This window comes from Palaemon carinicauda, chromosome 2, assembly GCF_036898095.1.
Source record: "Palaemon carinicauda isolate YSFRI2023 chromosome 2, ASM3689809v2, whole genome shotgun sequence".
Lineage (NCBI taxonomy): Eukaryota > Metazoa > Arthropoda > Malacostraca > Decapoda > Palaemonidae > Palaemon > Palaemon carinicauda.
The window spans coordinates 79,405,179-79,420,649 of record NC_090726.1 but is presented as its reverse complement, the minus strand read 5'-3'; the positions used below and the strand labels follow the sequence as shown (position 1 = coordinate 79,420,649).

Genomic DNA, 15,471 nt, shown 5'->3' with positions numbered 1-15,471 from the left:
GTAAATTTAGAACACCGATCCTTTACATTATTTTTTGACTCTGGTAGTCCACGTTATATCATAAATCTGAGGACACATCATTTGTTGTTTTTGAACTTCCCTATAGATAAGTCCGGAGTAGTGCTCTCGGGTATAGGAAATAATGAATTAAATATAATAGGCGTAACTCATGTTCAGTACAAGGTCGGTAAGCGCACATTTGCCGATACCTTTGTTGTACAAAACATTGATATGTATCCAGCTGTAATTATAGGATACCCGTCTATGGGTAATCAAAACATTATCTTATCCCCTGCCAAGCACGGCGTGTATATCAAAGGAAAATTCTATAAGTCTTCTAATACCTTAAAATCAGTTTGGGAAAAAAAAGGAGACGACAAATAAAACAATGACGTACGTTGAAGAACCAATAACTTGTCTCATTAATAAAGAAATAATATACGCGACCCAACAGAATTGTCGTTCACCTGTAATATCATCTTGCACGCATTCTATCGAGCCGAATGTAACTTCAAATTTAATAGTGCAAGTAAAGAAAACGTCACCGGGATCTGAAATATTAATCCTTTCCGACACTTTGAAAACTAACGGATTGTCCGTCACATAAGCTATTTATACAGTAGGCTCACAACAACAATGTAATACTGAAGTCTGTAATCATTTAAATACCACTTTAGTAATTCACAAAAATCAACATATCTTGGATGTAGAAGTTTATAAACATCGTATTCTTACCGTCGCTGAAATCAATCACGCTCAATTAGTTGCGGATGAATCCCTTTTGCAATTTATTAAAAATAAAATCAATAAAGACATTCAAGAAGAAGAAATTCAGCAGAATTTTTTTTGGACTTTTAACTGAATATCATGAGGTTTTCTCCACTACGGATGGATCCTTAGGAAAAACAGATGTTATCGAACATCAAATAAGGTTAAAGGACAAGCAGAAAATTATCTATGTACCCTCGTACAGACTCCCTATGAAATTCCAGAATGAGATAAATAATGAAGTAGGTAAAATGGTAGAAGAAGGAGTCATTAGGAAATCGAACAGCCCTTATAATTTTCCATTAATAGATGTACCAAAAAAAGGTCGAACATGGCATATCTGCGTAGATTTCCATCGCCTAAATGAGGAAACAATCCCTGATCGATTCCCAGTGCCATGTACTGACGATATTTTATCTTTGTTAGGTCAGAATAAATATTTTACCAGTTTGGACTTACTTAAAGGCTTTCACCAGATATCATTAGAAGAAAATAGTATCCCATACACTGCCTTCAGCATAGCCAGGGGACATTATGAATTTCTACGTATGTCTTTTGGTTTACGTTGTGCTCCCATAACATTTACTAGAATGATTAACATAGTGTTTGGAGACTTGCTAGGGGATATATTGCATGCCTATATTGACGACCTTGTAATCTTTTCCAATACCTTAGAAGAACATCTATGTAAATTAGAACTAGTACTACAGAGACTAAGACAACATAACTTAAGGGTAAAGATTAGTAAGTGTGAATTTTTCAAGACAGAATTAGTCTATTTAGGATTTACGGTGTCTAGCCAAGGTCTTAAAGTAGTCCACGATAAGGTGTCGGCTATCCGTAACTTTCCGATACCGACTAATGTCAAGGGAATACAGCAAATTCTGGGGTGTAGTGGATATTACAGGCTTTTTATACGCAATTATTCAATAATAGCTGCTCCCCTAACTGATCTTACGAAGAAGGGCGTAGATTTTATATGGTCTGAGCAGCATCAACAGGCGTTTAATACCTTGAAAGATGAACTGTGTAGTTCTCTTATCTTAAAATTTCCTGACTTCGGTAAGGAAATCTTCATTGCAACAGACGCCTCAGACTTAGGAGTAGGTGGGGTATTGCTTCAGCAATATGAAAAACAGTTTTTCCCGATAGCTTTTTATTCACGAAAACTGAGAACTTCCGAAAGTAAGTATGCAGTAACAGACAAGGAAGGGCTAGCTATTGTTAATTCACTATTGCATTCTAAGTTCATAATATACGGTTATCCCGTCAAGGTTCTTACTGATCATATACCCCTAACCGACTACTTTAACCCTGGATAAGTATGCTCCTCGCACACCCCTTTAAGGGTATACTCGGACGCGCGCGACCCCGACGACAAAAAAAATTCTTGAAAAATCAGTTTTTGCAGTAACCTCCTTTTTTCTTTTGCCAAAAAAAAAAATTCAATGAATGCTTAAAACAACTGTAAAGATAAATACTACTCATCTGCAGAAAAACTATTTATTATAAATATTTTAAAAAATTAAGTAGAAAAAAAAGACCTTACATAAAAATTCATAAAAAATTTTTTTATACATATATACACAAATCCTTTTAGGAATTGATTCTTGAATGTTTAGGACACATCTTGATGTATTTTGGATGAAGTCCGACCCATGGAGGTGAAGATCTGAAATGAGAAAAAAAGGGTAACTTTTTTTGGCCAAAAAAATTTGTCCAAATTTCATGAATTTTTTTGGGTACCCAAATGAAATAGGAAGTGGCTAATTTTTTTAGGGAATAAACATATGTTATCCTAAAATAGAAATATGTAAAAAAATCTTCATTATTTTGTAAATTACATTTATATCAGATGCCATATCTAAAGGTAATTTTTTGAGTACTTAGAAATTTCGTAAAAAAATACATATATTTAATATATAGTATGATATTTATGCAGGTAAAAATATACCAAAATATCCCAAATTCTATAGGAAACCAGAATATATATAGATAGGGCAAATTACGCTTCGGATATGTCCACAAAATGGCCGCCAACCACACTGACTCAGACTCCCTAATCTGCCACTTGAAATGTAGGAAGGGTATGTCAATTTCAAGGTGTTATTTACTAATCTAATTATTCTTGGATATGCATAAAAATTGTATGGTGGGTTGCTGGACAACTGTCGATTATTTTACGGCTATAAAATTAAAATTCTGACCCAAAATAATTTTTTTGAAGGGAAATAAAATCGAAAAAAAAAATGTAAAACAATATAATATTTTAGCTAAAAAAATTTGATGATATTCAATCAAAAAAGAAGTAAACAAAATTTTCCGACAAATAAACATCTAGGGGAATCATTACTCTGTGATAGTTCCTTAGTACGTAGTAATTTTGAAAGAAATGGGAAAAAACGAAAAAGTGGCAATTGCAGGAAAATCGAACACATACCTATATATACGCCATATCTGGCTAAAAATAAAGATAGGCATGGGTAGCCAGATCATCTAGAAACACTTTCCAACACTATGAAAATACAAGTTTTGCGACACTACTTGCCAATTACTTACGGTAACATGACTAAGCAAAAAAATGCAAAACAAATAAAAAGGGGCACTCGCGGAAAAATGGCCAACATTCTAATATACGGCATTTCAGAAAAAAAAATTTCAGCCACGTACTAGGCAAACCATCAAGGCACATTTTCCGACAAATAAACATCTAAATGAATCATTACTCTGTGATAGTTCCTTAGTACGTAGTAATTTTGAAAGAAATGGGAAAAAAACGAAAAAATGGCAATCACAGGAAAATCGAACTCATACCTATATATACGCAATATCTGGCTAAAAAAAAAAGATAGGCATTGGTAGCCAGATCATCTAGAAACACTTTCCAACACTATAAAATTATAAGTTTTGCGACACTACTTGCCAATTCCTTACGGTAACATGACTAAGCATAAAAATGCAAAACAAATAAAAAGGGGCACTCGCGGAAAAATGGCCATTCTAATATACGGCATTTCAGAAAAACAAAATTTCAGCCACGTGCTAGGCAAACCATCAAGGCACATTTTCCGACAAATAAACATATAAACGAATCATTACTCTGTGATAGTTCCTTAGTACGTAGTAATTTTGAAAGAAATGGGAAAAAACCAAAAAATGGCAATCACAGGAAAATCGAACACATACCTATATATACGCCATATCTGGCTAAAAAAAAAGATAGGCATGGGTAGCCAGATCATCTAGAAACACTTTCCAACACTATAAAAATATAAGTTTTGCGACACTTCTTGCCAATTCCTTACGGTAACATGACTAAGTAAAAAAATGAGAAACAAATAAAAAGGGGCACTCGCGGAAAAATCGCCAACATTTTATTATACGCATTTCAGAAAAAAAAATTTCAGCCACGTGCTAGGCAAACCATCAAGGCACATTTTCCGACAAATAAACATCTAAATGAATCATTACTCTGTGATAGTTCCTTAGTACGTAGTAATTTTGAAAGAAATGGGAAAAAACGAAAAAATAGCAATCACAGGAAAATCGAACACACCTATATATATGCTATATCTGGCTAAAAAAAATAGGCATGGGTAGCCAGATCATCTAGAAACACTTTCCAACACTATAAAAATATAAGTTTTGCGACACTACTTGCCAATTCCTTACGGTAACATGACTAAGCAAAAAAATGCAAAACAAATAAAAAGGGGCACTTGCGGAAAAATGGCCAACATTCTAATATACGGCATCTCAGATAAAAAAAAGAGATGCACGTGTTAGCCCAACCATCAAGGCACCCTTTCTAACACATAAACATGAAAAAAAAATCAATAATATACGGCAATTCCTTACTACGTAGTAAATTTTTACAAATATTGAAAAAAAACAGAAATTGGCAACCGCAGTTAAATACCCAAAATACCAATAACTACGTCGTATCTGACAAAAACAAAGTCACGCATGGGTAGCCAGATCATCTAGACACACTTTCCAACACTAAAAAAGCAAAAGTTTTACGACACTATTTGGCAATATCTTACGGAAAAATTACTTGGCAAAAAAAATGAAAAAAAATGAAAAAGGGGCACTCGCGATAATATGCCCAACATTCTAATATATGGCATCTCAGATAAAAAAAAAGACATGCACGTTTTAGCCCAACCATCAAGGCACACTTTCTAACACATAAACATGAAAAAAAAATCAATAATATACGGCAATTCCTTACTACGTAGTAAATTTTTACAAATATTGAAAAAAAAACAGAAATTGGCAACCGCAGTTAAATACCCAATATACCAATAACTACGTCGTATCTGACAAAAACAAAGTCACGCATGGGTAGCCAGATCATCTAGACACACTTTCCAACACTAAAAAAGCAAAAGTTTTACGACACTATTTGGCAATATCTTACGGAAAAATGACTTGGCCAAAAAATGAAAAAAAAATTAAAAAGGGGCACTCGCGGTAAAATGGTCCTCGTGGTGATGAACGACATTTTGACTAAGAAAAAAATCATGCACATGGTAGCCAAACAATCCACCAAGACTTTCCACAACGGATAACCTATACAAGTTGCACCATTCTACGACAATTTCATAATACGTAATAATTTTGATAATTATGCAAATTACCCTAGAAGGGTAAACTCGGTCACGCTCGACCCCGACGCGTCTCAGAAATCGGGGAAGGAGTACAGCTACAACAATGCACATCTGGACACTACTAGAGCGTGTAGGCAAGACACCTACTGCAGGTCGATCACCCACAAATTCAGTAACGGGGGTGAGTCATGTGAGAAAAACCTCTTTTTTTTTTGACGCTCTGGGTCGCGGACGACCCACCGTACCATTCCAGGGTTAAAGGCTTTAGTCACCGCCCCAAATGAACTTGGTGGCATTCGATCATCCAAGACTTTGGCGCGAGAATCGGGTATTTACCAGGGAAAGCAAATATTATTGCTTATGCATTATCACGCAACCCCAAGTCATCTTGTACGGAGCCATTAGCTGAATTAATAGAAATATCAACATACATGCCTATTCTTAAAATTGTATCTGAACAGGAAGATCTGGGCTGGGGCGCTGAATTATTACAGACTGAGCAAAGAAAAGATCAGAAATTATAAAAAATTATAAATGGTTTGGAAGGAAATCGTAAGGAAAAGAAATATATAAAGTATACGCAGCAGAATTATATAATCAAAGACAATATTCTGTGTAGATCCGTGACACGGAAAACCCGCAATGCACCAAATGTGACTAACGACCAGGTAGTAGTACCAATCTCACTTATATCCACTGTCCTAAATTGGTTGCATGCAAATCCATTGCATGGACACCCGGGATTCTCCATAATGTCACAGAAAAAAAAATCATTGTTTTATTGGCATACGATGCTTACAAATATAAAAAAAAACACTTAGCTAATTGTCGCACTTGTCAGGAAAACAAAGGGCACACGAAAACACTTGTCAGCCTAGGGGCTTATCCCGTGCCCAATCAACCCTTTGAAAGGATACATTTAGATTTGTTAACAGGATTTTACGAGTCAGACAGAGGAAATAAGCACCTCTTAGTAATTGTAGATGCTTTGACTCGATATAAAAAACTGATAGCGCTTAAAACTAAAACTGCGATTGAATGCGCTAGGAAGTTTTACGAGTGTTACATTTGTAAACATGAAATTCCACACATGATAATCTCAGACTCGGGTGGAGAATTTAATAATCCTTTCCTTACCTCATTGTGTGAATTCCTTTGCATAAAGAAAATCATTACCATGATCTATCATCCAGAGTCGAATGGGCTAGTGGAAAGAGCGAATAGGAAGGTTTTGAACATATTAACCCTGGATAGGTACGGTGGGTCGTACGCGACCCCGAGCGTCAAAAAAAAAGAGGTTTTTCTCACGTGACTCACCCCCATGACTGAATTTGTGGGTGATCGACCTGCAGGAGGTGTCTCCCCTACACGCTCTAGTAGTGTCCAGATGTGCATTGCTGTAGCTGTACTCCTTCCCCGATTTCTGAGACGCGTCGGGGTCGAGTGCGACCGAGTTTACCCTTCTAAGGTAATTTGCATAATTATCAAAGCTATTACGTATTATGAAATTGTCGTAGAATGGTGCAACTTGTATAGGTTATCAGTTGTGGAAAGTCTTGGTGGATTGTTTGGCTACCATGTGCATGATTTTTTTTTTAGTTAAAATGTCGTTCATCACCACGAGGACCATTTTACCGCGAGTGCCCCTTTTTCATTTTTTTTCATTTTTTTGCCAAGTCATTTTTCCGTAAGATATTGCCAAATAGTGTCGTAAAACTTTTGCTTGTTTAGTGTTGGAAAGTGTGTCTAGATAATCTGGCTACCCAAGCGTGACTTTGTTTTTGTCAGATACGACGTAGTTATTGGTATATTGGGTATTTAACTGCGGTTGCCAATTTCTGTTTTTTTTCAATATTTGTAAACAATTTTACGTAGTAAGGAATTGCCGTATATTATTCATTTTTTTTTCATGTTTATGTGTTAGAAAGTGTGCCTTGATGGTTGGGCTAACACGTGCATGTCTTTTTTTTTATCTGAGATGCCGTATATTAGAATGTTGGGCATTTTACCGCGAGTGCCCCTTTTTCATTTTTTTCATTTTTTTTCCAAGTCATTTTTCCGTAAGATATTGCCAAATAGTGTCGTAAAACTTTTGTTTTTTTAGTGTTGGAAAGTGTGTCTAGATGATCTGGCTACCCATGCGTGACTTTGTTTTTGTCAGATACGACGTATTTTTTGGTATATTAGGTATTTAACTGCGGTTGCCAATTTCTGTTTTTTTTTCAATATTTGTAAAAATTTACTACGTAGTAAGGAATTGCCGTATATTATTGATTTTTTTTCATGTTTATGTGTTAGAAAGTGTGGCTTGATGGTTGGGCTAACACGTGCATGTCTTTTTTTTTATCTGAGATGCAGTATATTAGAATGTTGGGCATTTTTCCGCGAGTGCCCCTTTTTATTTGTTTTGCATTTTTTTGCTTAGTCATGTTACCGTAAGGAATTGGCAAGTAGTGTCGCAAAACTTATATTTTTATAGTGTTGGAAAGTGTTTCTAGATGATCTGGCTACCCATGCCTATTTTTTTTTTTAGCCAGATATGGCGTATATGTAAGTATGTGTTCGATTTTCCTGTGATTGCCATTTTTTCGTTTTTTCCCATTTCTTTCAAAATTACTACGTACTAAGGAACTATCACAGAGTAATGATTCATTTATATGTTTATTTGTCGGAAAATGTGCCTTGATGGTTTGCCTAGTACGTGGCTGAAATTTTGTTTTTCTGAAATGCCGTATATTAGAATGGCCCTTTTTCCGCGAGTGCCCCTTTTTATTTGTTTTGCATTTTTTGCTTAGTCATGTTACCGTAAGGAATTGGCAAGTAGTGTCGCAAAACTTATAATTTTATAGTGTTGGAAAGTGTTTCTAGATGATCTGGCTACCCATGCCTATCTTTTTTTTTAGCCAGATATGGCGTATATATAGGTATGTGTTCGATTTTCCTGTGATTGCCATTTTTTCATTTTTTCCCATTTCTTTCAAAATTACTACGTACTAAGGAAATATCACAGAGTAATGATTCATTTAGATGTTTATTTGTCGGAAAATGTGCCTTGATGGTTTGCCTAGCACGTGGCTGAATTTTTTTTTTCTGAAATGCCGTATATTAGAATGTTAGCTATTTTTCCGCTAGTGCCCCTTTTTATTTGTTTTGCATTTTTTTGCTTAGTCATGTTACCGTAAGGAATTGGCAAGTAGTGTCGCAAAACTTATATTTTTATATTGTTGGAAAGTCGTTCTAGATGATCTGGCTACTCATGCCTATCTTTTTTTTAGCCAGATATGGCGTATATATAAGTATGTGTTCGAGTTTCCGGTGATTGCCATTTTTTCGTTTTTTCCAATTTCTTTCAAAATTACTACGTACTAAGGCACTATCACAGAGTAATGATTCCTCTAGATGTTTATTTGTCGGAAAATTTTGTTTACTTCTTTTTTGATTGAATATAATCAAATTTTTTTAGCTAAAATATTATATTGTTTCACATTTCTGTTTTTTTTTCGATTTTATTTTCCTTCAAAAAATTTTTTTTGGGTCAGAATTTTAATTTTATAGTCGTAAAATAATCGACAATTATCCAGCAACCCACCATACAATTTTTAGGCATATCCAATAATAATTAGATTAGTAAATAACACCTTGAAATTGACATACCCTTCCTACATTTCAAGTGGCAGATTAGGGAGTCTGAGTCAGTGTGGTTGGCGGCCATTTTGTGGACATATCCGAAGCGTAAGTTGCCCTATCTATATATATTCTTGTTCCCTATAGAATTTGTGATATTTTGGTATATTTTTACCTGCATAAATAGCATATTATATATTAAATATATGTATTTTTTTACGAAATTTCTAAGTACTCAAAAAATTACCTTTAGATATGGCCCCTGATATAAATGTAATTTTCAAAATAATGAAGATTTTTTTACATATTTCTATTTTGGGATAACATATGTTTATTCCCTAAAAAAAAATAGCCACTTCCTATTTCATTTGGGTACCCAAAAAAATTCATGAAATTTGGACAAATTTTTTTGGCCAAAAAAAGTTACCCATTTTTTCTCATTTCAGATCTTCACCTCCATGGGTCTGACTTCATCCAAAATACATCAAGATGTGTCCTAAACATTCAAGAATCAATTCCTAAAAGGATTTGTGTATATATGTATAAACTTTTTTTTATGAATTTTTATGTCAGGTCTTTTTTTATCTACTTAATTTTTTAAAATATTTATAATAAATAGTTTTTCTGCAGATGAGTAGTATTTATCTTTAGAGTTGTTTTAAGCATTCATTGAAGTTTTTTTTGGCAAAAGAAAAAAAGAGGTTACTGCAAAAACTGATTTTTCAAGAATTTTTTTTGGCGTCGGGGTCGTTCGCGTCCGAGTATACCCTTAAAGGGGTGTCCGAGGAGCGTACCTATCCAGGGTTAAGATAAACACTAGGGGCTCAGAACCCAACTGGGATATTGCAATACCTGCGTTACTAAGTACTCTGAATCACTCATATCATATATCAATTAAAATGTTGCCGCACGAAGTATTGTATGGTACCCCAGTTAGAACGCCTTTCCATGTATTAACGCCTACAACTAATTTATCAAATCCTTTAAAAAAATGTATAAATGCAAGGCAAGGTCGTTTTGATATCCTTCAAAAGAATTTAGAAGAATCACAAATCATAATGAAAAGGAATCATGATAAAATAGCGAACCCAACTAAAACATATACCGTGGGTGATAATGTATACATACAGGTAAATGTACTTAAAGGACTCAATTATAAACTAACACCTAAGTTTGAAGGCCCATTTAACATTTTGGAAATATTAACGACCAATAGATTTAGAGTTCAAAACGTATCCCAACCCACTGATGAGAGAATTGTACCGTTGGCTCACATAAGAAATTAAATCAAGAGAGAAGGAAGTGAGAGAATTTGTTTCTATTTTTTATCTATGAAACTTATATGTTAACTTTTTTTTTCTTCTTAATACAGGAGTAATTACATATATTTTTCTCATTACAGGTTTCCAAGATGAAGTTTTTATTGTTAGGAGTGATATTGTTCTCTCAAACATTTTTCTCGTGTGGGAAGAGCTCTAAAACTAAAAGTATAGGTTTTAAATATGGCACTATAGTAGAGAGAACAGAAGACGTATTTATTACTGCAAGTAATATAGTTATAGAAGTACATATGCAAGCAATTTTTCTCCCAGAGAAAAATTGATCTTTTGATGTGGACAGTAAGACACACTAACCTTGAAAAACGTAACCCGTTTATTTTTACCGCACTAAACATCTTTGGATATGTTGCAAGTTTAGGCTTAGGGATTTCAAATTGTCTTAAACTTAGTAATCAAAATAAGAGAATTGAGTTTTTAACACATGAAAACGAATTAGTTTTATCAGAACTAAGGAATCAATTAACTTCAATCAATCAAATTATGAGTTTGGTGAACGAACATTCTAGTAATATCAGTCAGATTATGGAAGTACAAGACTTGTTGGCAACGTTAACGTATTATAATTCGAAAATAGATCATATCCATGATAAAATTGCACATTTCATTGAGAAATCAAAAGACTATGTGGAAGCTATTACGTTAGCGACTAAAGGTGTTCTCTCACCACATTTGTTGCCGATAAAAGACTTAACGTTAATTCTAGAGAACGGACGGGAGAGAATAGGTTATATTCCTTTGTTAGATGCACATAGGTTAAAATTTTATTACAGCCTAATTACAGTAAGCGTTGAAAATTACAGGATTATTATTACAATTCCCTTTGATTCTTCCCATGCCTGGCAATCATACAAGATATCACCATTTCCGACATTCATGACAAATAACTCAAGCCCAGTAATATCCAGTTTGACAGGACACGTATTGATTTCCCCTGATAAGGAAACATGTAAGGTCATTAAAGACTTAAATAAATTAACTCACTGTTCAGATGCAATGAATAAAAATATATGTACAGCTGACTCCTTTGAATTCCATAAAAAATCAATGGATTCATGCGAGTTAGGTATAGTGCTAAACAGTGCTCTCTCCTATACACATGAAAATTGTCAGAAAAAACTTTTGACGATAATAAGTTCAATTGCAGACTGAACAACGGCTCGTGGATACGATACGACAATGCCAGCTTCAATGTATCATGCCCGGACGGATCTTCGTTGGAGCAGATGGTTGCATCGGTACGTCCACGAATTACACGGTCCGAGGAATTAACACTATCATCAGAGAACGGGCCTACTTCACGAATTTCACGTGGTCCACTACAATCACATCTTTACCTCTCCCATACAACGCACGAGTGGCTAAGCAGTTGATGAAATTAACCGAGATGGACCACCCGTCACCGACTTATGCATATCTTCGTTTCTACGTGTTACTAGCAGCAATTAGCATTACGGTGATGATATTTATCGTGGAAAACTCACTGGTAGGAGACTGATGTTTCGCTTGGTAAATCCTGAACTGCAGTTAGCAGTTTGGTTCCAAAATCTGTTGAGCGTGTGGTGGCAGGGTTGGAAGCGACCCGGCCTTTTATTACAAGGGGCTAGGGTTTGATCCCAAGTATAAAGTAGAAATTTATTTTTATTTGAACATGATATTGTGTTAATATTTATCCATATTGATTTATCAGGGGTAATTTAGATTAATTACTATCAATTGTGTCACTTCGTGGGACAGGAAGTCGGGGATAACTTGCTGGTAAGAGACTGATGTCTCGACAGGTAAATCCTGAACTGCAGTAAGTAGTTAGGTTCCGATTTCTTTTGAGCCTCTGGTGGCTGGTTGGAATCGACCTGGCCTTTCATGAGAAGGGGCTAGTGTTCAATCCCATATATAGAACTAGAAATTTATATCAATTGGTGCATGATATTGTGTTGATATTTTTCCATATTGACTCATTGGGGGTAATTTGAATGAATTACTATCAATTGTGTCACCTAGTGGGAAGGAAGACGGGGGAAAACACGCTAGTAAGAGGCTAACAGTTAGCAGTTAACAGTTAGGTTCCGACTGCTTTGGAGCCTCTGGTGGCATGGTGTGAAGTGACCTGCCCTCTCATTAGAAGGGGCTAGGGTTTGATCCCAAGCTTGAGGTAGAAATTTATTTATATTCGAGCAAGATATTGTGTTGATATTTATCCATATTGACTCATTATGGGTATTTTGTATGAATTACTATCAATTGTGTCATCTGGTGGGCCGGGAAGTTTTGGAAAACTCGCTGGAAAGAGACTGATGTCCTTCCAGGTAATTCTGAACTGTGGTTAGCAGTTTGATTCTGACTTTTTTTGAGCCCTCGGTTGTATGGTTAGCAGCGATCTGGCTTTCAATTAGAAGGGCATAGTGTTCGATCCCAAGGTTGAGGTAGGTTTTCATTTCTATTTAAGCTTTATTTTTTTTTTTATTTTTATCCATATAGACTCAATAGGATTAATTTGAATGAATTACTATCAATTGGTTCACCTGGTGGACCAGGAAGTCAGGGAAAACTCGCTGTAAAAAGAATAATGTCTTGCCAGCTAAATCCTGAACTGCAGTTAACAGCTTTGGAGCCTCTGAGGACATAGTTGGAGGCACCTGGCATTTCATTAGAAGCGGCCAGGGTTCGATCCAAAGTATAATGTAGAAATTCATTTATATTTGAGCCAGACATTGTGTTGATATTTATCCTTATTTACTCATTAGTGGTAGTTTGAATGAAATACTATCAATTGTGTCACCTGCTTGGCCAGGAGGTCGGGGAAAAGTCGCTGGTAAGATCTTGACTGATGTTTCGCCAGGTAAATTTTAAACTGCAGTTATCAGTTAGGTTTCAACTTCTATTGATCCTCTTCTTGCATGATTGAATGAGACCTGGCCTCTCATTAGAATGCGCTAGGATTCGATCCCAAGCATGAGGTAAAAAACTCATTTTTATTCGAGCAAAATATTGTGTTGATATTCATCCATATTGAGTCATTAAGAGTAATTTGTATGAAGTACTATCAATTGTGTCACCTGGTTGGCCGGGAGGTCAGGGAAAACTCGCTGGTTAATCTGAACTTCAGTTAGCATTTAGGTTCCAACTTCTTTTGAGCCTCTGGTGGTATGATTAGAAGCAACCTGACCTTTCATTAGAAGGGTATACTGTTGGATCCCAGGTTTGAGGTAGATTTTAATTGCTATCAGAGCTCAATATTTTGTTGATTTTTATCTATATTGACTCAATAGGTGTAATTTGAATGAATTACTATCAATTGGTTCACCTGGTGGACCAGGAAGTCGGGGAAAACCTGTTGGTAAGAGACTGATGTCACACCAGTTAAACCCTGAACTGCACACTGTAAAAAGTTCAAGGTACAAAAAGGGTATAATGATTAAGCTGGGGTTTAAATACATGTAAAACACCCTAAGGCTCAAATATACCCCTCAACACCAGGAGGCAGGGTATTTTTTGTGAATAATATACCCTCTATTGTACTTTGTCTTAAAATGGGCTTGGTAAGTTTGTGTGATCATGTCATGAAATGAACTTTTACTCTGTATTAAATCACCATATTGTTACATTGATAGTGTAATACACCAAAAAAGTTACGAACAACATATTGGTTTTGAGTTATGGATAGTTTTGAAGCAAGTTCCTACAAAATGCGGTACTTGGCAATTTGTATTGTAGTCGTCTGGAGATTCTCCGAGAGGCCCAGAATTTGGCGGGAAATGTCAGTGGCGTCTGGACTCTTATGTGCTCTGCAGTGAAGATAAATTGCTCCAATTAGCGTCATCGGGATTATAATATCTACACTGCATTTCACCTGTTAACTGCTAACCAAGGTAAGAACACTAACTGTCCATCTATGCAAGCATAGACAGTGGTCCCCAACATGTATATATACCGCCAACTCTGACTTGAAAGAAAAACGCCGGTAGATGCTTATAAAAAGGCGGCAGTTTACCATACAAATACGCGGCTATGTACGTCTCTGTTGCATGTCATAACTATGGTGAAAGAACCACAACTATTCGAGAATGACACTTACATTATTTTTTTTCGTTTTGACAATGATTCTAAATAGCATATACCTACGTGGTGGTTTGCACTGAAAGATGGTTAAAACAGAGACGAAGCCTTTTGACATACTACTTAGTAGACTTTAGTAACTTCTTTAGTTATAATAATTCAATTAATATATATATATATATATATATATATATATATATTTTATATATATATGTGTGTGTATATATATATATATATATATATGAAATTGCTCTTTGTCAACTCATGTACAGCTTTCTCTCGGATAGCCGTTATTAATGTGACGTCACTAGGCACGACAACTGAGACAAGTCCTCCCTCTCTCTCGCCAGGCGGTTCTTTCTCCCCTCTGTCTCTCGCTGACTGCTTTCCATAATCTCATTTAATTTTACTGTTATTATTATTATTATTATTATTATTATTATTATTATTATTATTATAGTTTTGATATCAATATAAAATGATAATAATATTGCTATGATTATTATTATTCCTTTACTCTTTTTACTATTATTACTATTATTATAATTATACTCCTTATATTATTATTATATTGTTTTTATTATTATGGTTTTTGCATTGACTCTGGTATTTATGTGACCTATAACACTTTTTACCATAATTTTAAGTATGATAAAATGTGGTATGTATGTTTCTTATTATCTGAAATGCTGCCTTGAATAAATTTTAGGTTACTCATCCCCATTATTTCTGCAGTATTTTAAAAGTCAAAACTACCATACTTAACATTATTTCCTACTTCAACGTTACGAATAAAAATTGTCAGACATCATCATTAGTTTTTGCATTCAGGCTGTGATAGTCTAAAAAATCATTATTACTAACACCGGAGAAAATAAGTAAGAAATTATCATTAGTACTTAATTATGAGAGAGAGAGAGAGAGAGGAGAGAGAGAGAGAGAGAGAGAGTGAGCGTCAAGCTGTCTGGGAGCAAAAAAAAAAACCATAAACAACGTATTCAGCTAAACGTTAATAACATTACGATTACTAGTAGTCTGTCAGCAAACACTGACGCCAGTGATTTCTTAATAAG

The 15,471-nt window shown here is 35.1% G+C and overlaps 1 pseudogene; it reads right to left on the bottom strand.

The window, feature by feature from the left end:
* LOC137617966 (uncharacterized) overlaps positions 1–15,471 on the bottom strand; it is a 47,794-nt pseudogene that overhangs the window by 18,115 nt on the left and 14,208 nt on the right.